Source organism: Acinonyx jubatus, chromosome C2, assembly GCF_027475565.1.
Source record: "Acinonyx jubatus isolate Ajub_Pintada_27869175 chromosome C2, VMU_Ajub_asm_v1.0, whole genome shotgun sequence".
In the NCBI taxonomy this organism is placed as follows: Eukaryota; Metazoa; Chordata; class Mammalia; order Carnivora; family Felidae; genus Acinonyx; species Acinonyx jubatus.
The window spans coordinates 67,392,632-67,420,202 of NC_069384.1; the positions used below are offsets into that span (position 1 = coordinate 67,392,632).

Here is a 27,571-nt window from a genome sequence, read left to right on the forward strand (position 1 = left end):
ATGCCTCCGTCACCCTCCCTTGCCAGGTGAGCCCCATCTCTCCTGCACAAACAGGTGAAGAGTGGGTCTGAATGAAGACCAGGTCTGGGATTGCACCACCACCACTGCCCCAAACGCACACGCTCAACATGTGAATATGCACGCGTGTACACACTCAACTGTGCACACACACGTACACACGCACACATGCTCAGATGCCTACAAGGCTTCTGTAGGTACAATAAGAGCCTCACTGCTGCCCCAGCCCCAGGCACCTATGAGGCAGGTCCTTCTCGTTTGGGTGTGGGGGGCAGGACAGGGCCCATGCTCAAAGACCTCTCAGGTGGACAGTATCCAGGAGGTGAGCAAGGCTGGGAGCTTTGTGGAGGGCAAAACAGAGAGCTTCAGCCCTGGGCCAGGGGATGGGAGGAGAGGAGGGGGGTCTTTAAGAGAAGTACAGTGAGCTCTTTCTGACCTGGTATAAAAGCAGCCCTTCTTAGAGACAGAAAGATGGTCAAGATCTGACAAAGCCCTTCCAGTGCTTAATGAATGTCTCTCTTTAAACCTGGTCATTGGTGCCAAAGTCCCTAAGCTCTGCATTCATGGAGCCCAGTTATAATAAGAATAACAGCTAACAGGCTTACTATTTGCAGGCATTTTTCTTCTATAAGGACTTTATTACTCACCCTACAGGTCCTGCCCCCAGCCCCATTTCCTTTTCAGTAATGGAACTGCCTGGGTATAGAGTGGCCATGGTACGGGCCTGTTGGAGGAACATCTGAAATGCAAGAATTCTGGGAAGGTGCCTAGAAGTGTCTGCTGCTCAGGCTCAAGAACAGCGGGGACACAGAAGGGAGTAGGGAGCAATGTCCTTTTTCTTCTAGAAGTTTTAATTAAGTGACTACAGGTGTGGTTTGCAGGCAGCTGTGGGGAGCACTGGACGAGGAGGCACAGAGAGTGGGCGCTGGGCCAGGGGGGCAGGGTGGAGGGAGGCACAGCTAAGCCTCTGCTTGCCGGGAAAGCAGTGCTGCTAGCTGGTGGGGAGGGACAGTGATGGCTGCTCCCCCGCCCAGCTGCACCTCTCCCGTCTCAGGCCTCGGCCTCAGCAGGGAAGTGAATGAGGCCTCGAGCCAGGGGACATGGATGACTATCTGCAGAAGTGGAGACCAAGGTAGGGACCTGCTGGCCTCCTGCTCCTCCCCATCACCCCCCTTGCCTTTGTGTGAACACTCACACAAAATGCATGGCCCTCGGTTCAAATCTCAACCTGGACATTCCTTAACCTCTCTGAGTTGGTTTCCTCGTCTGTAAGACCAAGCAGGGCAGTTGTGAAGATTAAAAAAGAATGTTTGCAAAAAGCACATAGCACTGGCTGGCACCTAGAAAGCACTCGATAAATGTTAGCCGTTATTTTATCATCATTATTAGTGTCATGATTATGCGGACCCTCCACATCGCTCACTGCAGATGCTCACAATAGCCTCCTAAGGACACTGCCTATCTTTCATCTCTCCTCCCCAATCTGTCCTACACAGAGCTGCCAGAACAATAGTCTATGGCGATGATTTGGTCACATCATTTTGCTGCTAATAAACCTTCACCGGCTTCCCACTGCCTACGTGATCAAATCCAAATCCATCTGGCATGAGCTACCGTTCCTGCCTCCTCTCTGGCCACTCCCTCTCCACCCCACTTCCCCCAGCTCATCCCAAATCCAGCTACCCCCCATGCACTTGCCCACCTCTACTGTTTCCTCTGTTTAGATTGCACTCTCCTCCAACAAAAACCTCTCCATCTTTCGAGGCTCACAGACAATGCTGGCTCTTCTGCAAAACCTGTTCTGACCCCCACACAGCTAATGGCTTCCTCTGCTAACAGATGTGGCGTGTAGTTTATACTAGCATTTATCCATCTTGTGTTTGGCTGTGTGTGTGTGGGCAGTGCTTCTCAAAGTGTGGTCCCTGCACCAGCAGCATCTGTATCCCTTGGGAACTTGTAAGAAATGCAAATTCTCACCCCCACCCCAGACCTACTAGAGTCTGGGAATGAGGCCGGTAATTTGCTTTAAGCAGCTCTCCACACTCGGATGCACTCTCCATCAGGGAACCACTGATGCAGGGTACCTGTATCCTGCAGGTGATGCCCAGTGCACAGTGAGAAGTGAGGGGTTAGATCAGATCACCTGGGTAGCTTTGAAAAGATCCTGCTGCCTGGGCCTCACCTGCGAAGATTCTGACTTAATTGCTCTGGGATGGGACCTACGCATCCAGGTTTTTTTCCTCCCAACCTTTTATGAATACCTTCAAGCACACCAAGTAGTTAGAAGATTGTACAGTGAACACCTGTATACCCATCACCTAGATTTTATCATCAATGTTTTGCTGTATTTGCTTTACCACATATCTATCTATTCATCATCCTTCTACCCATGCATTCATCCATTTTGTTTTTTTGATGCATTTCAAAGTTAATTGCAGACATCATACACATCACCCAAATACATACATGGGAGTGATTTAAAATCCCTCCAGGTGGTTCCACTGTGCAGCCAGGGCTGCTCTGATCTCAGTTGGGAACCTCTGACAGCCCCCTAGCCTCAGTTCCTACTGTGAAATGGGGATAGGATTGCTCTGCCTCCCTATCATTGTAAGGATGGAATGAGATCACATCAGAGAAAGCCCTTTGTGAAGGGAATATAATTAACAAGAACCAGTCGCTGACTCCAGGCTCCAGAGAAAAGTGTGCAGAGCTGTTATAGGGTTGCCAGATGAAATACAGGATGCCCAGTAAGATTTGAATTGCAGATAAATGACAGATAATTCTTTTAGTATAAGTATGTCCCAAATACTGCATGAGTCATACTTACACTAAAATATTTCATTGCTTATCTGAAATTCAAATTTCATGGGGCATCCTATATTTGCATTTGCTAAATCTGGCAGTAATATCTAAACCCTGTCCTGTGGAGGGCAGCAGGGTCAGGACCCTCCACCCAGAGAAGAGTCAGGGCTGGGCCACAGCAACTACTGCTCTGCCCAGTCAGTCTCTCTGGTGCTTCAGAGCATGTGCCTACAAAGCCAGGGCTGATGGGCAGAGCCAGGCAGGGGTCTGCTTTAAGCTGACATCTGCCCAAGTGTGACTATGACGGCTAGGACCTTGCACATAGCAAAACAGTGTATTAGTCAAGGTTCTTTAGACAAACAGAACCAATAGGGTGTGTGTGTGTGTGTGTGTGTGTGTGTGTGTCTGTGTGTTGTGTGTCTGTGTTGAGGGGGGGTGTTTATTTTAAGGAACTGGTTCATGTGATAATAGAGGCTGACAAGCCCAAAATCTGCAGGGTGGGCTGGCAGATTCCCTCTTGCTGAGAGGAGATCAGTCTTTGTTTTATCCAGGCCTTCAACTGATTGGATGAGGCCTACCTACATTATAGAGAGCAATCAGCTTAATTCAAAGTCCACCAATTTACATGTTAATCTCATCCAAAAACATCTTCACAGAAACATCCAGAATAGTTTTTGAACAAATATCTGGGCACTATGGCCCAGCCACATTGACACAAAATTAACCATTACAGCCAGCAAGTCTCAAACATTAGGGCACAAAAGTATCACTTGGGGGAACTGATTAAAATGCAGATCCCCAGGCTCCACCCAGAGATTCTGATGCATTAGGTCTGGCGTGGTGCCCAGGAGCCAGAATTTTAACCATCATTCCAGATGGTTCCAATCCCAAAGCTCCATGGGCCCACTTTGGGAAGCACTACAGTTTGAGCTCAATAAATATTTGCCAACTAAAGGAACGCTGCAAGCAACAGTGTGGGCAGGAAGATGTCCAAGCCAGGGCGAGACTGCCCCTGCAAGACTGTGTGCTGGGGGCTCTGGTGTGGGGGCAGCGAATGGCGGATGGGAAGCCTGCCAGCTAGTCCTGCCCCAGGTGGGGATCCACAGCAGCATGTGCAGAGAGACATGGAAGACAGAGGGCAAGACCATGCCTACCCAAGCCCTGGAACTAACCTAAGGAGTGAAGCCCTGAACCTGAACCTCCCCGAACCCCACTCAGACCCTAGAATGCCCCCGTCTCTCCAGCGTGAGTCTACGTGCTCAGCCTCTCATGAACCGATGAGATCATGGCTCAGGAATCTGTGCAGTCGGTTGCCCCTGAAAAGAACCACTCACTCGGCTGGGGAAGTGAGCAGCTGAATGCTCACAGGCCAGCGGGGGAGGCTGGGTGTCGGGCTGCGGGATCGCAGCCTCCCAAACACCAGCCAGCCAGCATTCTTCCTTTTCTGCAGAAAGGAGGAAAATTGATCCAGGACAGTAGAAGCCCATTATAACACAGCTTGTTTTTTAATGGACTCCCATAAACCATGGGTCAAAGTTATGTCCCTGAAAACCTAACAGCTAAATAGGTAACAGCTTGGGAGTGAAGGAAGTTAGGCAGGCAGAGAAGCTCGGCGGTTGATTAGCCAGTCTCCCAGTACTAGCTTCTCAGAGTAATATATTAGGGGAATGGAAGCCTCAGCCATGAGGCCCAGAGTAAGGCTCTGCAGGGTTGCAGAGGAAGGACACAGGCTCCATTCCAGGAGACTCATTCACCCCCAGCTCTCCATGGAGCGTGTAGGTACTCCATAAATGCGTGATCAGCCTAACTGGGCAAAGGGTGAGGGAAAGCACAGGGCAGGAGAGGAAGCTGATGACTGTTCCTTCTTCTAGGCCCATTCGGCACCTGTTACCATGTCCTGCAGCTCTAGGCTGCTCTGTCTCTGCCCCTTTCCTGGGATCTCAAAGCCACCATGCTCCCTCACCTCCAGTCATCCTGCCCAGGTGCTTCTGACTTCTTCAGCTGGTCCTGATATTGCATAGTGGCTGGGAGTGGGGGTTCAGAGGGAGATGTGGGGTGCAAGGAACACCTCAAAAAGAAAGGATAAAGGGTTGGGACTCTACAGACTGGAAAAGGAACAAAATATCGGTGGAAGTGGAGTTAAGGGGGCAATCAAAATTTTTAAGTCTCTGAAGGGCTATCACCTAGAGAGGATGACCAGAGACAGCCACTGCTCCAAGGACAAAACAAGGCAAAGAGCATAGGAAAAATGAGAACCGAAGCCAGGGGGCAGACTTAGTTCTCAGAGCACTTGGAAATGCCACGCCACCTGACACAGACCACAGAAGCTGGCCCTGCAGCCTGGCTTCCCTGACCACCCATTATGGCTTGTCATCCATGAACATTTTTGCGCTCTCCCTGAGTCTATTCCTATATTTAGCTTATGCCACCTCTGGGGGTTACAAGTTCCACATACACTTACTACCTGCCATGTAAATAGCACTTACTTACTCACGTTTGTGCGAAAGCTGCCTTTTGCCAGATCCTCGTTCTGATTTCAGGGACTTGGAGATCAAGTCCATATGTCACCTCAACCACAGCATTAATAGGGAGATGGCATTCACAGTGCGGATGGTCCCCACCTCCCGATTTCCTTCCTGTCCTGCAGTCCTGGTAGACTCAGTCTCACCTCGAAAAGACAATCCCTTCATGAAAGAACAACAGGCTACATGTCTGGTTTTGCTGAGGTCAGAACCAAATGCCGTGCTCTTTCCCTCGCTGTAACCCCTGGCTATTTGGCTAGTCTTTTTGTCCAAACCAGCGCATAAGGCCAAAGCCTTTAGGGAAATACTTCCAACAGCTTCTTAGATTGGCTGGGCTGTGTCAGACCAATGGCATATCCCAACTTGTGGACATGACTTTACTTATTTTCCCTAAATGGCCTCATACATCTGAGGTAAAGTGGAGCTGACACTGTTTGGGGCCACACGCACCAGCTGACCTGACATTTCATCACTCGGAAGCTTTTGATGTCATCCGCATTTTCTATGAGACTCTGCCTTTGGCTTCCCCCATGTGAAAAAGTATCATTTCCTTCTGTTTTGTTAGGCCAGTCTCATGACACAAACCCCTCTCATCCCAGGATGACCTACTGTGATGTCGATCTGAAGGACTCAAGGAAGGTCTCCCTGTCTCCAGGGGTGTGGGATGCTGGGCAGGGCAGTGGAAATCCCACGTTCTCTGGAGAGCTTCAAGGTCAAGGCAAGGCTGATCATTCTAGCCAGCACAGCTTTTCCCAGGGGCAGGGCAATGGCTCAAATTACTATACTTTTCTATTGTGGTGAAAAATGCATAACATAAATTTACCATTTTAATCATTTTTAAGTGTATAGTGACATTAAGTACATTCACATTGCTACCATCACCACCATCCATCTCTAGAACTTTCTTCATCTTCTCTAAGTGAAACTCTGTACCCACTAAACACTAACTCCTCATTCCCTCTTCTCTCACAGCCCCTAGTAACCATCTACTTTCTGTCTCCATGAATTTAACTACTTTAGGTACGTCATATTAGTGGAATCATACAGTATTTGTCCTTTTGTTACTGGCTTATTTCACTTAGCGTAACATCTTCAAGATTCATCCATACTGTAGCACGTATCACCAAAATATTTTTAACGTTTATTTATTTTTGAGAGAGAGAGGGAACCAGAGCATGAGCGGGGGAGGGGCAGAGAGAGAGAGGGAGGCACACAATCTGAAGCAGGCTCCAGGCTCTAAGCTGTTAGCACAGACCCCAAGCTGGGGCTCAAATCCACGAACCATGAGATCATGACCTGAGCCGAAGTTGGACACTTAACTGACTGAGCCACCCAGATGCCCCCAAAATATATTTTTTAAGTAAGCCTTACGCCCAGTGTGGGGCTTGAACTCTACTGACGGAGTCCATGGGTCCCATGCTCTACTGATCAAGGGTCCCATGCTCTACTGATCAAGGGTCCCATGCTCTACTGACGGAGCCAGCCAGGTGCCCCCTCACCAAAATATTTTTTAAGACATGTCAGCAGGTGGCACTGTGAAGGCATGATGTACTGAGAATGGGCCCAGTTACCAGAGTGGCACCCATAAACACGGACATGTGCATGCACTTGGCTCCTGCAGATCCATGTGTATAAATGTGCATGTGCTTACACACTCTCCTCCATGTGACCTCCACGAATCCCAGAGGGCTGCCCTCTGTCCTCTAGGAGCATTACCTCTAGGTAATGCACAGACCTCCTTGTGCATTACAGACACGAGAAGGGCTTGTCACAATGCCAGTCCCAGGCCCTGCAGAGATTCCTTCGGGCAGAGTACATCAGGTGATGCTGAGGCAGGGGGACCAGGTGCCATGCAGTCATGGGAGCTGTTGCATGTGCAATAAAAAGAGGACTTGACCTCAGCCTGAGCTCATGTGTGGACAGTTTGCATTGGACAGCTTCTTGTGAAAACCGACAGACAAGTGCTCTGTCGGGAAATGAGGTCACCAGGGTTTTGGAGACCTAGCCGGACCTACGACAGTCAGCTCTAACTTGCTACCTCCATTCCAGGGGGTGTTCCATCCTCTCTACTCAAGTAACCCCTGGACAGCACAGGCCAATGACAAGACACTGTCCTGGGGGTTCCACAGGGAGGACAGACTAAGCAAGAAGTTCCAGGGTGTCTGGGTAGAATGAGACAAGAACGCCACAGCTGTCACACAGGTAAAGCTTGACATGAGCCATAAGAGAGGCACATCAGCCACTGGTTTTTCTGAGCAGAGAAAGAGAAAGAGAGAGAGCACTTTCAGAGCAGGGACAGCTCTTCAGAGGAGGTGGCACTTGAGATCAACAGAGTCCTGACAGCAGACACAGGAGATGAGGCAGGAACCGAGGTGCGGCTTTGGGAGTCAGCCAGGATTCAGTGCAATATGCATGGATAAAGTCTCTGAGTCAGAATTCTGGGTCCAATTCCAAGTGCTTTGCATTTAGCCATGTGACTGTGGCAAGTCACCAGGCCCTATAGGCTGTTGTTCCTAATGTCAGGAGCATGGCTGGAGTGATGGGAGAGAAGGTTGAGACCTCATTGTGGAGGGCCTTTCATGCACTTAATTCAGGGAGAAGCTGGCAGCCATTCAGTGCTCTAGAGCAGAGGCTCATGCTCCTCTTTTTTAAGCCCCAGGCTTGCTGGGGGATGTGGGAGTCTCTCTTGACCAGTGCCCTCCCATGAGACTGCCCTGGTTAGCCTAACACTTCCAATCTCTTCTTCATTTCCCACTTCGGGGATTCCCTCCAGTGAGTGCATAATCCCTGGAAGAGGGTTTCCTCTGGCTTCTGGGAGGATTTACAGCCCCCTCCCAGCATCCGTTCACAAAATCACGAAATGTGAACTCTAAATAATTTATAAACATGTTAAATAAGACTGGTTCTAGCCTTGATCCCTGGGGAGCTCGCTGTTAATACTTCCCTCATTTAACATCAGCCTGAGCCAGACATCATTAGGAAGGGAAATCTCCTTCTCTCTCTTTTAAAAATCATGTAGCTTAAATGGTTTGGGATTATTTGCTGCTTTGAATCATTCTTGCCACTGCTCCCTCCCATTACGGGGATAATTAAGAATTGACTATGGTTGGCAAAAAGCATTCGACAGCCAACTTTTCATTTGGTTTTTCAAGTGCCCCCGCCCTCCCTGCCCACCCCCCAGTCTTCCTTTTCTTGTCCCTGCAGCCTTGCAGCCCGGTCCCCAGGGCTCCCCCCACTCAGGTCTGCTGCCTATAAACACACTTGGGGCCCCATGGAAACCACACACTGAATGGAGGGAAAGCAGGGAGGCCATTCACTCTCCTCTTATTCCACTGCCCCATTTCCTCCAGGCACCTTGCCTGGTGTCCCTTGGGCCCGGGGCCAAAGTGTGTTTGTTCGGCTGCCCTGGTCACCCAGGAATGGGGTGGGCTCAGATCCCAGGCCTGTCCCCCAGCTGCTCATTCTTTCTTTCAAGAGTCACTCTCTCTGACGGGCTAAGGCAGGATTAGAGGCTTCAGGAGGAAGAGCATGTCTCTGAAGAGCATGATCAGAAGAAGGGATCACGACACCAGGTGACCTCCAAGGCCAGCCAGTCAGGGCACTGTGGGGTGAGGTACCACCCGTCTCCACCTCCCCCGCCCCACCACCACACACAGAGCCTCCTCAATCTCCTGCTGATCAGAAAAGGCAAGGGGTTGGGGTGCCTGGGTGATTCAGTCAGTTAAGCGCCTGTCTTCAGCTCAGGTCATGATCTCACAGTCGGTGAGTCCGAGCCCTGCATCGGGCTCTGTGCTGACAGCTCAGAGCCTGGAGCCTGCTTCAGAGTCTGTGTCTCCTTCTCTCTCTATTCCTCCCCCATTCACACACACACACACACACACACACACACACACACACACACTCTCTCTCTCTCTCTCTCTCTCTCTCTCTCTCAAAAGTAAATAAAGATTTTAAAAAAGAGAAGAAAGGAAAGAAAAGGCAAGGGGCACCCAGCCAGCCTAATTCTTTGAGGGCAGCCCCCAGACTGGGGTGACCTCTATTTCCCTGCCCCCAGCCAGAACCACATCTCAATCATTGCATGGATTTTCTTCCTCTATCTCCATGTCACTGATTTCTAGATTTCTAAATTCTTTTTGTAGTCTCACTTCAATCTTTTCTGCTGTAGGTTCAATGAATTATGGGTTGTTCTGGGTTCAGGAAGCAGAGGCTTTGTCTCTTTCCTCTAATAAATCATCATGGAAACAAAAACCACCCATAAAGACACACAGGTAGTTGAGCTACCTTTTCAGGGAGATTGGGATCAGAACGCAGAGAAGCTTCTAGAGTGGTTACCAAAGGTCTTTTTCTCCACCTGGGTGGTGGTGTAGGGCACTAACCTTAATATAACTTGTTACTAAAACATCTGTGTTGTGGTTTTCTATCTTTGTTTTCTAATATCTCAACTAAAGTTAAAAGGAAAAAATAAATCATCATAGTGTTAAAAATAATCAGTCATTTGAATCATCATTCAGGCCCCCCTCCCTATGGGTTCTTCTTTGGGGTGGAAAACCCCAACTTCTTTAGCATCTCCTCCAAGGTTCAGGCTCCTGCACCAAATGGTTAGCTAAACCCTGTGACATTTGTCTCAAGGGACCATTTCAGGCCAGGTGCTGCTGGCCCACTTAAAAGGGCAGAGTTAGCACTTCCCTGAGCTTCCAGAAGAGGTCATGTGACTGTTTTGTGCTGGGTTACTAATAAATATCTACATATAGAGAGAATTTGGACTAAGAATTATCTATACAGAGAGAGAGAATTTGGACTGAGAATTATCTATATATAGAGAGAATTTGCCTTTCACGGCAACCTGGTAGTGAGGTGGGAAGGGGCCCATAGCCCCCACTTAACCCCTAAAGGTTCAAAGTACTCAAGTTTACCAAAAAGAATGAAGACTCAGGCAGTTCATCTCAGCCAGGCACCTAGTAACTGCTCAATAAATGGTAGCTAACATGACTCCCCCCATTACCACCGCTGTGAAGAAGAGGGGTGGGGGTGGCAGGGAATGTGGTATATGAAGGGAAAAGAGGGGGAGGGAGAGAGAAACAAGGGCAGGTCACCCTCAGGGTTTGGCCCTAGAAAGGCATTAATTCATCAGCTTCATAATGTCCTGCTGTGAAAAGAGGTAAATAAATAAACAGCTGGCAGGGCTGATAGGAGCCACCCTTAGCATCTTACAGTATTTTGCTTCAGAGGGTTTGCCCATAATTCTCCAACTAACCTTCCCCCCTCCCTTCTCATTGGCTCCCCAAGTGGCTCCCATAGGCTCATTCATATAGGGTTGTCCTCCAGGTACTGGAAGCTGCAAACGTAGGCCCAAAGGCCCAGAGTGGACCCTCCTCTTGGGGATGGGCTCACTGTTAGGAGGGTGTCTGGGTTTACTCCTAAAGTCCTCTTTCTTTGCCCTTTGTCAGTTGGGGGCTGCCAATGTGTCCATGTCTCTTTATATCCATCTATGGTCTTTATCTCTTTGCTATCTCCAGCACTCTTGGACTCCTCTGCTCCAACCAAAAGCCACAGTGGAATTCTGGGTGTATCACACATGTTTTTCTTTAAGAATAATGACAAAGGACGCCGCAGAGGAGGGAAGAGGAAAGTAGATTTCATTCTAAATTTGCTGAACACAGGAGATTCCCCAGAGACAAGACTGAAAATGTGAAGGCCTGGAAGAAACACGTAGAGCAAAAAAAAAAAAAAAAAAAATTCCCCCTCTGTTTTGTCCCAAGGACTTCTTTGAAACAGATTATTTCAAATATGTTTTGGCATTCTAAAACTTTTTCAGCATGAATAAAGTGTTGAGGATGGAGTGTTTTTACGTTTCCAAACCGTTTCTAAAAATTACACAATAAGATTTTATGTTAAACGAACTGTATCAATCTTTTCGTCTGCATATAATGATGTGCCTTGTTTGACATTCCTTTCTCAATGACCTCCTCCAGAAAAATCAATTGTTCCTGGGAATCCAAGTACATCTCCACTTATAAGTACAGAGGAAAGTAAAATAAATTACTTTAATCAAGTATGGGAAAAATTTTGTCCCCAGCAACTCAAATTGTTGTGGAAGCCCTGAGTCCAGGATTCAGAGGCAGATTTGCAGGCAGGCAGGAGGGGAATAGCCACAGCGCTTAACAGAACCACTAAAATAAACACAAACCATGCCCTAGCTGCTCAGGGCTGCAGACAGTGATGGTTATCAGTGGAGGCCCGAGTCTAGGGAAAGCGGGGTTGGGGGGGGGTCCCAAGCAAATCCCCCCAACATGGTGGCCTTGCTTGCCATCCTATGGCTCCAATCTGCCCCCCAAAATATCTTATTGCACGTAACGGACATGGAGCCATACTTGGAAAAACATGTTGCAAATCAAGAGATGAATTAATATGTGAAAAAGGAGAGAAGTTTGTCTCCAACTAGGCAAATCTTCAGTTTTCAAGACTCTGGAAAGACCACAAAAATGCAGGGTTGGAAGAATCCAGAATGACTCAAGGTGAGGGCTCAGAGGATCAGGCTGCTTAGAGAAAGTTCTGTGGAGCAAACTGCATCCAGTGAGATTGGAAGGTCTCCCTCTTCTTTTTTCCACAATTCCCTTTCTGAAAATAAGTGCTTTTCTGTTTCTCCCAGCACCAAGTCCAGAAAACATAATACTGTCCTTTGTCTTGTTCTAAGTGTATTTATTGTAGATGGAGTCTTCTGTTCAAGGTTTTACTACTTCTTAAAAACGATCAGAAGAGAAAGGATGCCAGGCTTCTGAAAGGGTGGGCACTTCACAATGGGAAACTTGGAATTATTAGCAGAATAAACTGCAGCAATTTCACATACCCAGCAAGCTAATTTTATTTTTTAAAAAATCAATTCTATACAGCCATTTTTGATGTTTCAAAACAAAGGGAGATCACCAAAGGAAAGTTTTAGATGTATGTTCATTTTCTTTCTAATATTTGAAAAAAAACATTCAATCGCTTTTCCTCATGCCTCCCAAATTTCTGAGAATGTTTAAATCCAAAATACCACACTCCAGGTGTTCCCCAGAAAGCAGAAGGAGAGGCAGGATGGGGCACTGGGAGGGGAGGCCCACTCCAGACACATGTGTGCACATGTGTCTATTTGTGTGTTGGTGTGTGTTGCCCTCCCCACCCCGCCCCTCCCATGCAAATGGTGGACAGAAAGAAACAAGGGACACACACACACACACACACACACACACACACACACACACACACGGAAGGGCATCCACTCAGCCAGGAAAAAACTCTCAGCTGAGGTTAACCCCATAACCCTGCATTCTCTCTGCCCTCTTCAAAAGAGATTTGGAATTCTTTCCCCAACTTTGCTGCACTTTCCATGAGAATGGGGATGTTCCTGCATAAAACATGAGTTTGGGAGTGAAGGAGCTGCAGGCTTGGGGGAGCCTTGGGGAGTTAGGGGGAGTGGGCAGGGAGAACAGAGCAGTGGGGGAAGGGAAGGGAGGCTGTTTTCTCAGGCTGCATTTCTTGCAGGCTCCTTGGAGACCAGAGAAAGGCCGGGAAAGGTCTCAGCTGGGGCCAGCCGCTCACAGAACCAGTGCAAAGCGGGATGCTGAGCGTGACCTGATGGAGCCTGACCAGCAGGGGTTTGAGGACCTCCAGGAAACTGATGCCAGCTGTCTGCACCAAGCAAGGAGAGAGGCTTTGAGCAAGGGGAAAGGCCTGCAGGAGGAGGGAGGAAGCCAGTATTAAAAGCTGTGGACTGTGGCACTGGTCCCCCCTTTAGACTGTCAGTTCACAGAGGGCAGGGACAAACGTTCTATTTCTTTCGGTATCATCACAGAATCCAGTCTAGTGCCAGACCTTTTGCATGTTGTTTTGTGAATGGCTGCAGGTGGCCAGACAGGATTCCTAGCCTGTTATCAGCACCCCAGCGAGTAGGATTTAGGGGTCTGTGAGAGGTCTTCTCACCAGCAAACCGGTTATTAGTATTGCTTGAATTAACTCAGCAATGGGCTAAATGCCAGCAGCGGGAGAGAGATGTTAGGGCATTCTGCTCCTCTGGGGAGAGAGGCATTATTAAAGTCACTGGGGCAGACCTGTGGATGCTGCTGTGGGGGGTGTGCGGGGAGGATCAGAGCAGGGCATCCTGCAAGGCGAGCAGCCAGCCGTGGTTCTCAGGTCTGCGGTGTGCACGCGCCCCAACCCCAGGTTTCTGATTCTGCGGTCTAGGGGGAGGCCTGAGAATCTGCATTCCTAACAAGTACTCAGGTGATGCTGATGCTGCCGGTCTGAGGACCACACAAAGAGGACCCCTGTTCCAGAACAGGCCTTCATTTTATATACGATGGACAAGCATCGATGCTTTAATGGTAGAGCCAGGTACCAACAGCCCCTTTCTCGGAGCCCTGAGCTTAGTGGAATAGGAGAATGTGGAGGTGAGCTGAGGAGAGGAAAAATATCAGAGAGCTAAAATCTAACATATCCCCTCCCTCTATCCTCCACGTGTTCAGGTAGAGTCTCCAGGAACACCAGACACGTGGGTCCCACTGGAGGGTCGGAGCGGGCAACCAGGGAGGAAGTGACAGTTCCAAAGCTGGACAGGCAGACAGCAGCATGAGGAGAAAAGGCAGGGTGGGGAGCGAACAGATTGTGGAAAGCAATTAACCAAGAGCAGAGAAGAGAGGGGCACCGAGGAGCCTCCTACCAGCCCCGGGGGGCAGAGATTAACAAGCCCCTTTAGGACCTGGCAGTTTGGGAGCAGCCCCACTGCTTCCAGCTGTGACTTGACCCCACAACTCTGTTATCTCCCCAAAGCCTTGGGGTGGGGCCTGGAAAGCTTTGCTGGGAGAAGAGCCAAAAACCCAATTAATCTGGACCTCAAATGGGCTCCCACAGCTGTGTGAGGGCCACCATGTCTCAATCAGCCTCCATCCTTCTTCCCCTGGCTGTGAGCTCCGTGAAGCTGGAGAGGGTGTCACCCGGCACCGGGCTGGCTAGCGCTCTATAAAAGTTGGATAAAGAAATGGATGTCGTAATGAATGTAGCCTCCTCTTCCCAAAGAAGCGGGCTCTGCCCTCAGTATACTTCCTCAAGAGGAGTCACATCTGCTTAAGCTTTCAGTGTAACTCCCAGGTGGGGATGGCCAGCAGGGCTCCTGTTGCTAACTGGCATGGGCAGAAGTCCCCTTCACAATGCTACATCTCTCCACATCTCTCTCCCTCCCTGCTCCACTATGGGAAAAAAGGTTTTTGCATCTGACGAGCACATGTTCTGGGAGTCTGACAGAGTCTGACCTCTACTCAGGGAACTGGGCTGGGAACCTCATGACCACCCATTCAGTTCCCAGACTCAGGCCCTGCTGTTTCCCAGCAGCCACACAGAGGCAGCTGGTGGGCCCGAGGGGGCTGTGTTAGGGATGCTGCCTAATGTCACCAGGGCTCGCTGGTACAAAGAAAGGTCCCACGTGCAGGGCTGTGCCATGACTTTCCCCTGTAAGCTGACCCCGAAACGGCCCACCAAGACCCCGGATGGGGCTTCCTGATTTGTGCCTAGTCTCACATACATAGGCGTGTGCCCTCTGTGGGAGCAACGAGGGCTTCCGTCCTTCCGAGTCACCTCTCTATCTCTGTTCCACAGCGGAGGAGTCTCATGTAAGCCCTGGAAGTTACATAAACCCAGGCCTGGCCCTGCCCATGGGCCCTGTATTCCTATATGACCAGCCAGCCCCGAAAAAAACCAGAAAAGTAGGTGGGGACCCAGCTCCCTCTTGGGACCACAAAACTGCAAACCTCAGAGCATTATCACAGCACTATAAGTTCAAAAGCTGCAGATCACAGAGCTGTTTATTGCCCCAATACTCCACCTATAATGAGATTTCTCTCCCCTTCTCCAATGCCCATCAGGCTTTTCAGAGAATAACTGGCTTGCTGAGGGAGACAGGGCCAGGAAAAGGGAAGGTCAAAGGCTCCCAAAGAGTTGCTGGGGAAAACAGTCTGTGTACTTAGGTGGAGACCATGGAGACTCGGGCCTAAGGACAATGTGCTGTGGCTTAGCTGGGGTGACCAGAGAGGCCAGGCAACACTGTGCAGCCACCTCCCTCCCATCCCTGCAGTTCAGACGCTGTTTGTTTGGGGACTGTAAACTTACCCACCAGAATCAAGCATCATTAGAAGATATAATCTGCTGAAATGTTTCACGGGAGGTATTTCAAAGCTCAGCAGGCTGATTAGATGATGATTTGCTGGTTCGTGTCACCTGAAGCACCTCTCTGCTCTATTCGACAAATCAGAATTTGGCCATCATTTCTCTGCAGCACGGGGCTTTCTGTAAGTCCCTCCTCTGTGCTGGGGGTGGGAGGGTCTGCCTTCCAGCTCTGAAGACAAGTTTCAGCAGAGTAGATGGGAGGCATGGAGAAAAAGGGCTGGCACCTGCTTACTCAAGGAGGAAGGAAGGACATGCCTTAGCCAGCTTCTCTACCTGCCCCCACCCCCAGAGTCACTGTCAGATAAAAGATCCAAGGGCTTCACACACACACACACGCATGCACCATGCTGCCTCTGCCCACATTATAGGCTCTGAAATATCTCCTCCTTTATGAAGTCCTCCTGGATTGATGAAGGGCAAGACCACCATGATCCCACAGAGATTCTGATAAACCAAGAAACTCAAGAGCCTTCTTCTCCCCTTGATTGTTCTTACTCATAAGTAATTTGCCTAGAAGGATGAAACTTAATCCAAACAAGGCACAGAATCCTTTAGATTGGTTTATCTCTTTATTAGTACGTAATAGGATGTCCATCTCACTCTGCAAGTTCCCCAAGGCAGGGCTGGCCTCCACATCATTCATTCAGTACAGGGTCCAGAAAGCTGCAACCAAGTGCGTGTGCATATATACGTGCACATGTGTGCATATTCACACTTGCCCTGGGTACAGAACCCATCCTGGCTCCCATGCCACTTTTGGCTTTTGGGAAAATGTCAGGAAGAAATGGTGGTATCCTGGAGCGGGGTTTTCTTTCCCAGACCTCATCCCCCACAGAAGGGAGGCCCTACCCAGCCCCACTGACCCTTACCACTATGTTTCCACCAAGAAAATCTGGAAGTTGGTGGACACAGGGGAGGGCTAGAAGTGATTCTCCACCTAGACTGAGTGAGATCACTCAAGCCCAGACCCCAGGTGTCTGTATTCCTAGGCCAGGGATGCGACACTTCACTTGGCCACATTGGACCCAGTCCCATGAGGCCAAAGGAGAGACTATAGAAGCCACAGCATTAACATGAACCAGCAATTCTCAACTGCTGTCATTTTGTCCCTGGGCAAAATTTGGTAACGTCTGGAGATATTTTTTGGTGTCACAAACGAAAGTGGTAGAGTCCAGGGATACTGTTAAACATCCTACAGGGCACAGGACAGTCCTTCCCCCCCACCAAGACTCATCCAGCCCCAAATTTCAGTGGTACCACTGCTGAGAAAACCTGCTTTTCTCAGGTTTTACACACAGGTGATACACACTGCTTGCCCAGCTCTAAGCCATGATTTTGGAATCATAAGTTCAGAATTCTCAAATGAGTCAGAACCACAGTTCTCTAGCCATGCCTTGGATTTCAGATAGGCCTCAAAGGATCGAGGTATAACAGGACATAGGGTTACAGAGTTGTCCCCCAGTGATCCTCCAGAAAGATGTTCTTCAAAGGGACCTCAGAAGTCATCATGTCCAAACGCATTCACTGTATGACACTTATGCAGATATAGGCAGACTGTGCAATCACAAGGGAACAGAAAACATGATCACAGACATGTTTGGAAAGCTAGAAAGCATGCACTTGACTGTGGACTCAAAAGAGACAATCAAGGGCTCATATAGGAGTATAGGAAGTATGACTTCATCCAGCATGTGGCAGCCTCCCAGACCTCCTTATTCCCAGAGGCAGCCCACGCTGAGAACATAACCATAACCACCAAGGACAGTGCTCTTTTAGAGGGGTAGGCAGGGACCAGGGCTACCACAGAGAGCCCCAGGGTCCCAAGGCCGCATCTCCCCGGACTTGCTGGGTCTCACTCTGCACATGTGAGGGGGAGACCTACTGCTGTCCGATGGCCTGCCCTGGGAGTGCTGACAGCAATCTGGCCCTCAGGAGGCAGCCCACGGATCTGAGGGAGCAAGGAAAAAAACTAAAGGGCCCTCTTCAATGGCCCCAGGATGATGACGTCAGAGTGGGAAGAGGCAATAAGCCACATGGCCAGATAGGAAAAGGGGAACCTCACTGAGCCCTTCAACCAGCAGGGTTTGGGCAGCAAGAGTGCAGCTGGCCCCAAAGCCTGAAACACCTGTGAGGAGCGGGCATTTTGGGGGCAGCCTTTCCTCCACACGCTGCTTAGGTACATCTCTACCCAATCGGGAGAGGGAGCCAGTGAGAGAAGCTTCTCCTTTCAGGGACCTCTTTGTCCTAAGAAAAAACACTTGCAGCCCCAGTTGCGTGAAGCTCACCTCCACGCTCCCGCCTCAGGTTGGCCCTGCTCCCTAGATTTTCTACCTCACCCAGCTGGCACGAGGTGAGGCAAATTAATGTCTATTCTCTCTGAAAATAAAGCTGCAGAGCCAAGCCACTGTGACTCGTGCAGGGCATGGCCAATGAACATGAAAAGGGACATCTGTCCAAGTACTCACCACTAGTAGTTCAGCCGCGGACACCCAAGGCTCAAACACGGTTTAGGCAGGAGAAGCAATCCTGGGGAAGCCAGCACTGTCAGCCCGGCTGTCAGAGCCCAGGCGAGCAACCACGCTCTCATGCTCCTCACCCCCAGGGCTAGCACTCACGACCCCTGCCCCAGCCTAGGAGCAGAGCCAGGGCCACAGGCACACCCAGCTCCCAGGTCTCTGAAAAGGGCCTGGGGGGGGGGGGGCTTCCTTGGGATGGTGAGGGGCCAGGGCTTGAGTCCCTGCTAGTGTTTCTCAGTCCAGGGGACCAAGGCTGCTGCCACTGCTTTCAGGAAGAAACACTTGCTGATAAATCGACCCGGGCTTCTGCTCAGGTTAGCCAGAAAACACCTCCGTCCTGTCTGGGGGCTCTGGCAGCTCAGTCTGGCCACAGGGAAAGCAGGACACGATGCAGCAGCCTGCCGGAGCAGCTCTGATTGTCCCTCACACTGCTGAGCCTTGCTCCCAGCATCAGACAAAAGCACGGGAAACAGCTTGCAGCCCCAGGCGTGACACACCAATCACCAGCTCCCAGGCTGTCCTCCGGGCCACCCCACAGAGGGCTGGATCTGTCTCCTGAGTTTCCTCAAAGGCGCCTGAGGATGGTTTGGGATGATTTATCCTCATGGAGTAGACTGCTCATCCCAGAAATACTCCAACTTTGGCTGGACCGGAGAGCAGTGGTGTGATGCTTATGGAGACAGAGAAAAGAGAGACCTGCAAGAGTTTGTGTGTGTGTGTGTGTGTGTGTGTGTGTGTGTGTGTGCATGAGCGCGCGCGCGCGTGGGTGTGCATGTGAGCAGGAGTGTGAGAGGCAGGGTGTGTGCATCTTCCTGGGGTGTCTGTCCCTCTCTCTCCTTCTGGGTTTTGAGCCCGAGGGTGTGTGGGGGGATGGGTGGTGAGAGACACAGATTCCAGAACAGGCAGGAGACACCACTCCCCCCCTCCCGCCCCGGAGGGTGATAATGCCACCCCTCTAGCTCCCGCCGCCTCCACAGCTGCTGCTGTCAGCAGTCAGCTTCCTCTGCCGCACACTCTCGGGTAACAACTTTGGAGGAAGCAGTGTTTCACAAAAGAGTCAGCAGCGCAATCTCTCTTTTTTCTAGCCCAAGTCATTTCCTGTCCCCATTTTGGTCATCGTCCTCCCTGCTCCCATCCCAGTGCCCTCTCTCCCAAAGATGGAGAGCCCAGAAACCTTCCCCATCTTCTCCCATCACAGAGCCATATCCTTCTCCTTCACCCTCCCGGGGGTCCTGGGCTAGGAAAGGAGAAGCCAGCCACTGTGGAGCTTCCCACCAGGGGAAACAGGGAAGACAGTAAGCAGGGTGCAGGCCTTGGAATAGGATGAGTGCTTTGGAGAAAAACCACCAGGTGTGCCACCCAAGGCCTAGGTCATGGGCTTGACCATGCAAGGTGGCCACCTGGGCAGCTTGGTCTTGTGGGTAACTGCCTACACTCGGGATTTAGGCACAACTAGGACTTTGAAACTTATTAACTGTGTGATCTTGAGCAAGCTGCTAAATCTCTGGCATTCAGTGTCCCTACATGAAAACTGGGTGAATGCTGTGAGGGTTCAGCGAGATACGATGTATAAGGTGCCTCCCACATGCCTGGCCTGTATCAGGCCCCCAGGAAAGCCTGGAGCCTGGTTTTCTTCATCTGTGGAATCCTGAGATGGTTGTGGTGGTTCCTACAATGGGAAGGTGTCCAGGGGGCTGACTGGAGAAGAAGGCCTTGGCTCTAAAACACTAAGAGAAGCAGGTAGAAAGTGCAGAGCCAGCACATAAATCTGGAAAGGAGAGGCTAAATGGAAGCATGCTGGAAAAGTGAGTCTAGCAGAGGAGGCAGAACATAAAACAGAGCAACCGTGCTGGAGAATAGGGCCCACAGGAATTGTAGGAGAGAAGCGGGCATAGTTGTTGGTGGTGGTAGAGAGCCGCCTGCCCAGAACGAATGTTGTTAGTCTGAGGTTTTCTGGAAAAGAATCCAGAGACTGAGGCAGAGAGTGGCTGGATGGGCACCAGCAATCGGAAGCCAAAACGGACAGGGGCACCTGGCTGACTCAGCTGGTGGAGCCTGAGACTCTTGATCTCAGAGCTGCGAGCTGGAGCCACATGTTGGGCGTGGAGATTACTTAGATAAACAAACAAACAAACAAATAAACCTTCTTAAAAAAAAAGAGGACAAGCCAAAATGAACAAACTGAGACCTAAATAGAAGAGAGCCAGCTCTACTGGACTCCACCAGAAAACCCTCAATAAACCCCAAGGCCCACAGGGATGGACGATAGGGGAGCCATAACCCAAAGATCTGGGCCTGGAGACAGCTCCAGGGCTGAAGATGCCATAACTGGGGGTTGATCGTGGAGGTCTTGCTTCACATCTGAAGTGAGTTTGCCTGGGTCACACATTATTTACACCCGGAAGCCCCTTTTGGCAGAGGAAAAGCTAAGAGGGGCATGGCACCCAAGCTCAAGAGGGGGGCCTGACTGTTGGACAGAGAGGGGGAAATAGGAGAACTGTTAGGGTGGAGAAGTGGTGTTGGCCATGAACGCTCAGACCAGCACCTTCAAAAAGGCAGCCCAGTATCATGGAGTGATGGGGGAACCAGGGGGTTTGGGCTCCAGTCCCCATTCTGCTAGCAACTGGGCCAGGCTACTGGCCTTCTCTGGCCCTCTGTATCTTCCTCTTTGAAACGAGACCAGATCTGTGGCCTTCAAACTTTCGTTGTCAGCAGCAGAATCCATTCTTTCAAATGAAATCTTATCTAGAACATCCATATCTAGATCAGATAGAAGTAGAGTTACACTGGTGGGCAGGGAGCTGGGCCCTGGGTGTTCACCCTCTCTCAGCAACTCTCAAGGTAGCTCAGAGGAAGCCCAGAGTTCCTGGAATATGAAACTACAGTACTAGCTATCTCTGGAGTCCTTTCACCTTTCTGACACCAAGGTTTTTTATTCCCAGGGGAAGTTTAGGAGACACCAGCTAGGATGGGTACCAGCTAGAGGCCCTAGTAGGAGAGGGTCCCAAGACAGGGAGCAGGCTGCCTGCCCCCCATCCCCTCAAGGAGCACCTGTTGGGGCTGCAGGCCCTGTAGGAGAGGCTACTGAAGGTGGGAGCTGTGGCTACACATGGCAGAAGGGAGGCAAGCCTGGTCCCAGGCTCCAGGGTGACAAATGTACTACACGGAGAGGCCAGATGGATGCCCCTGCCCTTGGCACTGTGACTCCTCCAGGAAACACTGGGCTGCTTTTCAGACCCTGGATGGTTGCAGGCTCCCTCTCTCCCCAACTCAGCCAAATCATAAATCTAGCCTGCCAGGGGAGCTGGCCGCCCTGACCCCGGCCCTGTGCTTCCCCCGTCTTGGCCTTGCCTCATGCCAAGATGGAGATCCAGACACGAGCAGCAGAAGGAGGAACCGTGGGTGGAGCTGGGCCACATGGACTGAGGCTCCTGTCTTGGTTTGGCTTTCCAGAACTCCTTCATCCAGATTTTTCTCTTTTTGCCTTTCGAATCCTTTCCTTCTCCTGTCTCAGATTCTGCCTTGGGCTTTTACCACGCTCCCCTCACACCAGCCTCCTCAGTCAAGAGTTTCAAGCGTGACAGAAATTGGGGAGTGCCACGACACCTCGAAGCCCCAGTCTGCCTTCTCCCTTCCCCGGGCGTCTGGGAAGGAAGCTTCCTCCTGCCCTAGTCCCACTTGGGCTGTTCTCACCCAGGCAAAGGCTCCATTGCTGGAGATGCAGCCTGCCACTGGCAGCTGCCTGGATTCTCTGTCTCCCACAGGGAACACAAACAGCCTCACCAAGGGACGGTTTTATTTCCTCCTTGGTCCACCTTTGGTTATTTCCTTCCCACTCCCTACCCCTCTCCTCTATCTACATCCCCAGGAAAGAAAAGGTTCATGAAAGGATCTTCCCTGCCTCTCTTGTCAGTGCTTTTTATTGCGAATTCAGCATGTTAATTTGTGTGGTACTTTATGGTTTGTAACCTGCATTTTTTTTCCTTTTTTTTTTTTTTTTTTAATCCTTGTATCCCCAGCACCACGTTTCAGGTCTGGAAGCCAAGCCTGACTCGCTAGTGATGGGGTGGACACTCAACCTCTGAGCTCTGTGTGTTTCTTACTTTATCACAGCTCTCTTCTCCCCATGTCTATCTCTACCCTCCTCTCTTCTCCCCTTTCTCTCTGGTGTCTCATCTCAACCCTTCCTCTGTCCCCACTCCAAAAGACCTCCTCTAGACCACCTGAGGTCAGAGCAGGTAGGGACCTCAGGCCCATCTCCCCCCATCCCCTGGTTTACAGATGAGGAGACTGAGGCCACATTACCAGGCTCGGTCCCCAGGCCTCTTCTCCCTCTCCACCAGGGCACGTAGGTGCCTGTGGGAGGCCGAGAGGGGTAATGGATTTCTGAAGTCATCCTGATTTTATTACTTGAAGCATTTCTAGGGCAGGATGCAGACAAATGCTTGCTGGTGTGCTCCCTCCCTCCCTCCCTCTGCAGCAAAGACTGCATCTCGGCATAATGCTTGCACCCTATTTCACTCAGAAAGGAAAGGTCAAGGTCTCATGTCTCTGCAGTCAAAGTCACCAGCAGTTGACTTTGAGAAGTTTATCTACTTGCTTCCTGCCTCTACTCCCAGGGCAGGAGACCCTACCCCTCCCCACACCATACAGAGGGGTTTCTCTCCTTGCTGGGTCTCCTTATTGTCTGTCTCCCTGGGACAGAAGTCTTCCCCACCTCTATGGATCACTCTTTCTCATTCTCACTCCCTCGCTTTAGGGCATTCCCCACTTAGATACAAACTCAGGGGCTCTGCAAACACTGCCTGAGCACTGCCATGCCGGGGACTGCCATGCTGGGTTTGGTGGCATGTGTGGCTGTGCCCAGCTCTCAGCAACCATGCCACGGTCTGTCATGAACCGGGGAGCCTGCCCGAGAGCCTTCTTACCGCAGATTGGATGCCATCACCCCCCACGCCAGCCTGATCTTTCCCACCCCCACAGCCAGCCCACAAAGCCATGTCCCAGGTGGCTGTGCAGACCCTCAGCGTACTCTCAGTAGGGAGGCCAGTAGAGGTGGCCTGCCAGGCACGACAAACTAGCCAGGTAGGGCAGAAAGGACATGGGCTTTGGAATCAAGAAGCTTGAGTTGAATCCTGATTATCACTGATCAGCAACTTAACCTTACCTTGAGTGAGTCACTGCTCTCAGCCTCCATTTTTCATCCATTAAATGGGGGAGATAAAGGTTCCAAGTTTATCTATTTCACCAGGTGTAAGAGGATTAAACAAGATGATGCAGGTGAACGTGTTCTGGAAATGGATACAAGGCACTATGCAGAGCTGCCAATATTCCGCTTTATCCACACGGCTCCAAGCCTACCCTGAGAGGTGACTCGTTTTTGTTTTAGGACAGTGCCACCTAGCTTCCTCTATGTGTGGCTTTGTCCCTGACTCCTGGCCTCCCTGAGCCCCCAGGTAGGAGCCTGTAGTCCCATGCTCCCTCTTCCCAAGGGCTCCATTAAGTGAAAACAAAATCCAAGTCTCATCTACTCATTACTAGAAGTGGAGAGATTTACTTCTGAGGCCTTCATTATCACCTAATTGTGTTCCCACTAAAAACTCATTAATTAGCCATTCTAAAGCTGTCGGCACATTTAAATAGACTTATAGACTTACAAACTTTTAGAGTTGGAAGAGAACTTTGGCAAGTCCAACCTGTTCAACCCCTTTATGTTAGAAATGAAGAGGGTGAGGCCCAGAGAGGTCAAGTGACTCAACCAAGGTCACACAGCAGGCTAGTGATGGAATCAGGGCTAGAAACCCAAGCCGTTGAGTTCTAGCCCAGAGACCCTTCTTCCCACTCTGCTACTTTTCTAAAGGAAAGCAATGTCACACCTCACCTTCTCTCATCTATCCTTTTCCCAAAGGAGTGATTCTAGATTGAGGCGTGACCCCAGCTGGAAGGAGATGTAAATGTGGAATTTTAAGTAGATATTTTTAAATGATGATATATGTACCTGAGGTGTAACATGCGGAAGGGCCTCATGCTTCCTGGGGGTGGGGGCAGCAGAGGCCCTCCCCTCCCTGGACAATAGCAGACACAGAGACTGGACCTACAGAGCTAGAGGCCGGTGCTGTGGAGGCCACCAGTGGCAAGTTGAATACAGATTCTTGGTCCCCAGCTGGATATCTTGCCTCAGACTCTCTGGCGTGGGGCCCAAGAATCTGCATTTTGAGTACCACTGCCTAATAGAGGTTCTAAAAAAAAAGAAAACAGTAACAAACATATACAACAACTACGGAGAGAGAAGAAAAGAGAAATACCGTGGAAGTAGACTTCTAATGAAAGGCACACAGGAACAGCCCTCTGGAATGATCGAATGGAGTGAGGGCAGGACTGGGAACAGAGTCAAGGAAGCACAGGTTCCCAAGGGCAGCTCAGGTCCAGGACCCTGGGTAACTGCCCATACCTGGAGCCAAGGTTCTCAGTCCCGGTGGCCACTGGCCCAGTTGTTTCTGAAGCAAGTGTCTGCCAGGAGCACAGTTTGGACCTGAGGCCAAGTGAGGAGCCCGGGAGGCCTGGGTAAGAATAGCAAATGCTTCTATGGCACTCGGTGCGCACGGGCTGTCCTAAGTCTTCGTATATATCAACATCAAATTCTACTTCAACTCCGTGGAGTGGGGGCACTGTTAGCACTCCACACTACAGTGAGGAACCAGGCTAGGAAACTAGTCACAGGGCCGTAAGTGGCAGAGCAGGGGCTCAGACCTGACTCCGCTGCACTGCCTCCTGCATCTGGAGAAGATCAGAAGCTCATCATTGAGCCTGGAGTGCACAGTGTTTCTCAATGAAGGAGCCTATGGCATGTTTTGAGGGCTATGCCTCCCCTGTGCCCTGCACAGACTTAGATCCCTGGCTTCTACCACCAAATGACAATACAGTTTCTAAGTCACCCTCACAACAAAAAGAGCCCCACACTTCAAGACCCCTGTGTGGGGGGTGGGTCCAACCTAGGAGTACCACCTGAGGTGGGAATGAAGGATGGAGTAGGGAGATGCATTGGCTCCCAGAGGCTCAGCTCCCTCTGTGGGGGGCTGTGGTGGCAAAGGAGCTGGCCGAGCCATGCAGCCACGTGAGGGGTGCCCGGGAGGAGCAGGGAGAGTTTGTATCCAAGAGCCCCTCAATGCTCAGGCTACTGGGCTGCTGCAGGAGGGATAGGCAAGGGTGATGCTGGAAGGAAAAGGGAGAGAGTGAGAAGAAACCATAAATCCAGACACCAAGGCTTGAAAGGGAAACCCCAGGTCAGTCTGAGTGTGGGATTTCCTCAACTGCCTTCCGTTGACCTCAGCATCTCCTCGTGCTCTCGCGTGGTAGCACAGAGTGGCCCCGGCTCTCAGAATCTCAGAGGGCGACCGTTTCTGCAGAGGCCTGGGTAGCAGCACGAGTATTGTAGAGAAAAAGAGAGAAACAAGTCTGAGAACCCAAGCCACTGACTTTAGAGAAGAAACCATCCCCCCACCACCAGTTTTTAAAGCTTGGTTGGTGGCAGGAGAAAATTCGCAAAGAGCGCTAGCAGCCCCGAATGGGCTAGGAGAGCCCTGTGTCCTTGTTTGCGAGGAACCCCTCCATCTCATCATCAGACGTGGCATCAGAGCCGCGCACACGCGGTCCTTCAATCCTTTCTCTCGTAGTATTCAAGACACCAAACCCTCAGCATGCAACTCTGTGCTTCCCACCGCTCTCCCCTTCAGAACTCCCGGGGACTAAATGCCCAGAATGAATTTGTAATGTACTGAGGAATGCATTCAGACATCATAAACTGTGTTCACACCCACTCATCCCCTTAAAAACCCAGGCTTCGTGACTCCCGAATTCAGTCTCACAGTGAGTGGCCAGGCAAGGTACTCAGAGGCAGAGGGAGTGAGCACAGATAATCCATAAAGTAGAACTCTAAAAGGCGATGACATTCCTCAGGTATTTATTGAGTAACACAGCCCTTTGAAAACTCTAAAATTCTACAGGATAAGGTAAACACTAGGTGATGTGCATCATACGAGAGCAATGTAAAACATAATCCTTGCCCTCCAGGAAACAAGGCATACACACAAAGCCATTTTCGAAATAATGTCAAAATAAGTGTTCTACACAACAATTTCTATTGATGCTCAGAAGCGAAGCAGAGATCGTTTCACCATAACCAAAGGCATAGGCATCAGAACAGGCTGTGCACCACACCATGGCAGGCATCGTTAGCAAGGCTCTGGCAGGAGAAGAGTTCAAGTGCAGGAAAACAAAAATAGGTTAGGTCCATGAGGCAATGGGGAGCGAGAAGGGAAGGGGTGGTGTGAGAGCATCATTTTGGGGTGGGGGCAGCAGAGGCCCTCGGCAGGCATGTTCAGGCAGGCAGGCATCATGGAAGGAGGGATGTGGTAGAGATAACTTTTCACTTTTCAATGAACCTCATGCACTGTGTACTGAAGGGGCCCTTCACAGCTTTGATATATACAGGGGAAGGCCTTCGCTGGGCAGAAGGGAACTTCAGAGTTCCCAAATGCCTTTGTGTGGATACCCATTGTGACTCGCGTCCGGAGCAAAAAACCCGCAAGTTTCACGGTTCATTTTTAGCTGCAAAACTTAGGAGAGCAGAGGGAGGCGAACTCCAGTTTCTCTTTCATTGGGGAGCGCAACCCAGTTTGAAGAGTAAGTGCCAATTAGCTAGGTGAGAAGCTCAAGCTGTGAATCTTGAAGAGCTCTAAGCTGATGGCAAATTGCAATTCTTCAGGTGGCAGTGGGAGGTAGGGTCAGTGCCATCCGGAAGCCCAGACCCGCAGATGCTGATCATTACATTATTTATGTCTCTTAGTGACCACAGGAGTACCCGTGTAGGAGAAGTCTTGTAAGAGAGGCTCCTTTTGGAGCACAGGGGTTATCCGTTCTAATAGGAAGTGCTTTGGATGCCACTTCAAAATCAAATTTGTTAAGAACCAATGATAACATTAAGCTTCATGTAAATCCCCTGACCTTTGGTTTTCTTCTCTGTAAAATGGGAATGATCCTGGCCCTGTTTCCTGAGATAAGGTCCAGGTGGTGTTTTGTATGCTGGAAAGCACCACAAAAAATTACCAGTGTTAAGAGTTTGTGGTGTGTCTTTAATATTCTAAAACCTTGATAGGTAAAGGGCAACAAGCTCATATAATTGCCAACAGGAAGGAGAATGCACCCCGCAGATACAGGCAGACTGCTGAGTTTAAGTCAATTTAACAATTTTTTGAACGTCCAGTAAGTGCAGAGCACTGTGAAAAGTACTGGGGATACAAAGATGAACGAGAAGTAGTCATTAACCACCTGGAAAAACTCAGGAAGAAACAAACTCTTCAAAATCAAAACACAAAACCACACTTCCGAGAAACCAAAACAGAGTAACGAAGTGCACATACGAAAGTCCCCAGGCCTCACCCAGAACCCACTCACTTTTATTTCATATATTGGATTTTTATCCATTGGTATGCTTTTAGCTATAAGTAACCCCAAACC

General features: G+C 50.2%; 1 protein-coding gene across 5 annotated transcripts in view; it reads right to left on the bottom strand.

The window, feature by feature from the left end:
* The window catches only part of SEMA5B (semaphorin 5B), a 117,268-nt gene that overhangs the window by 64,313 nt on the left and 25,384 nt on the right, over positions 1–27,571 (bottom strand). The window contains exon 1 of one of the 5 annotated variants that reach the window (XM_053220944.1): positions 18,005–18,794. The exons of 2 other annotated variants lie outside the window; for them this stretch is intronic. The gene's annotated coding sequence lies outside the window, so the exon portion shown is untranslated. Of the gene's footprint in view, positions 1–18,004; positions 18,795–27,571 lie in introns of those variants that run through there. 2 more of the 5 variants (XM_053220943.1, XM_027061001.2) reach the window with 2 other exon arrangements.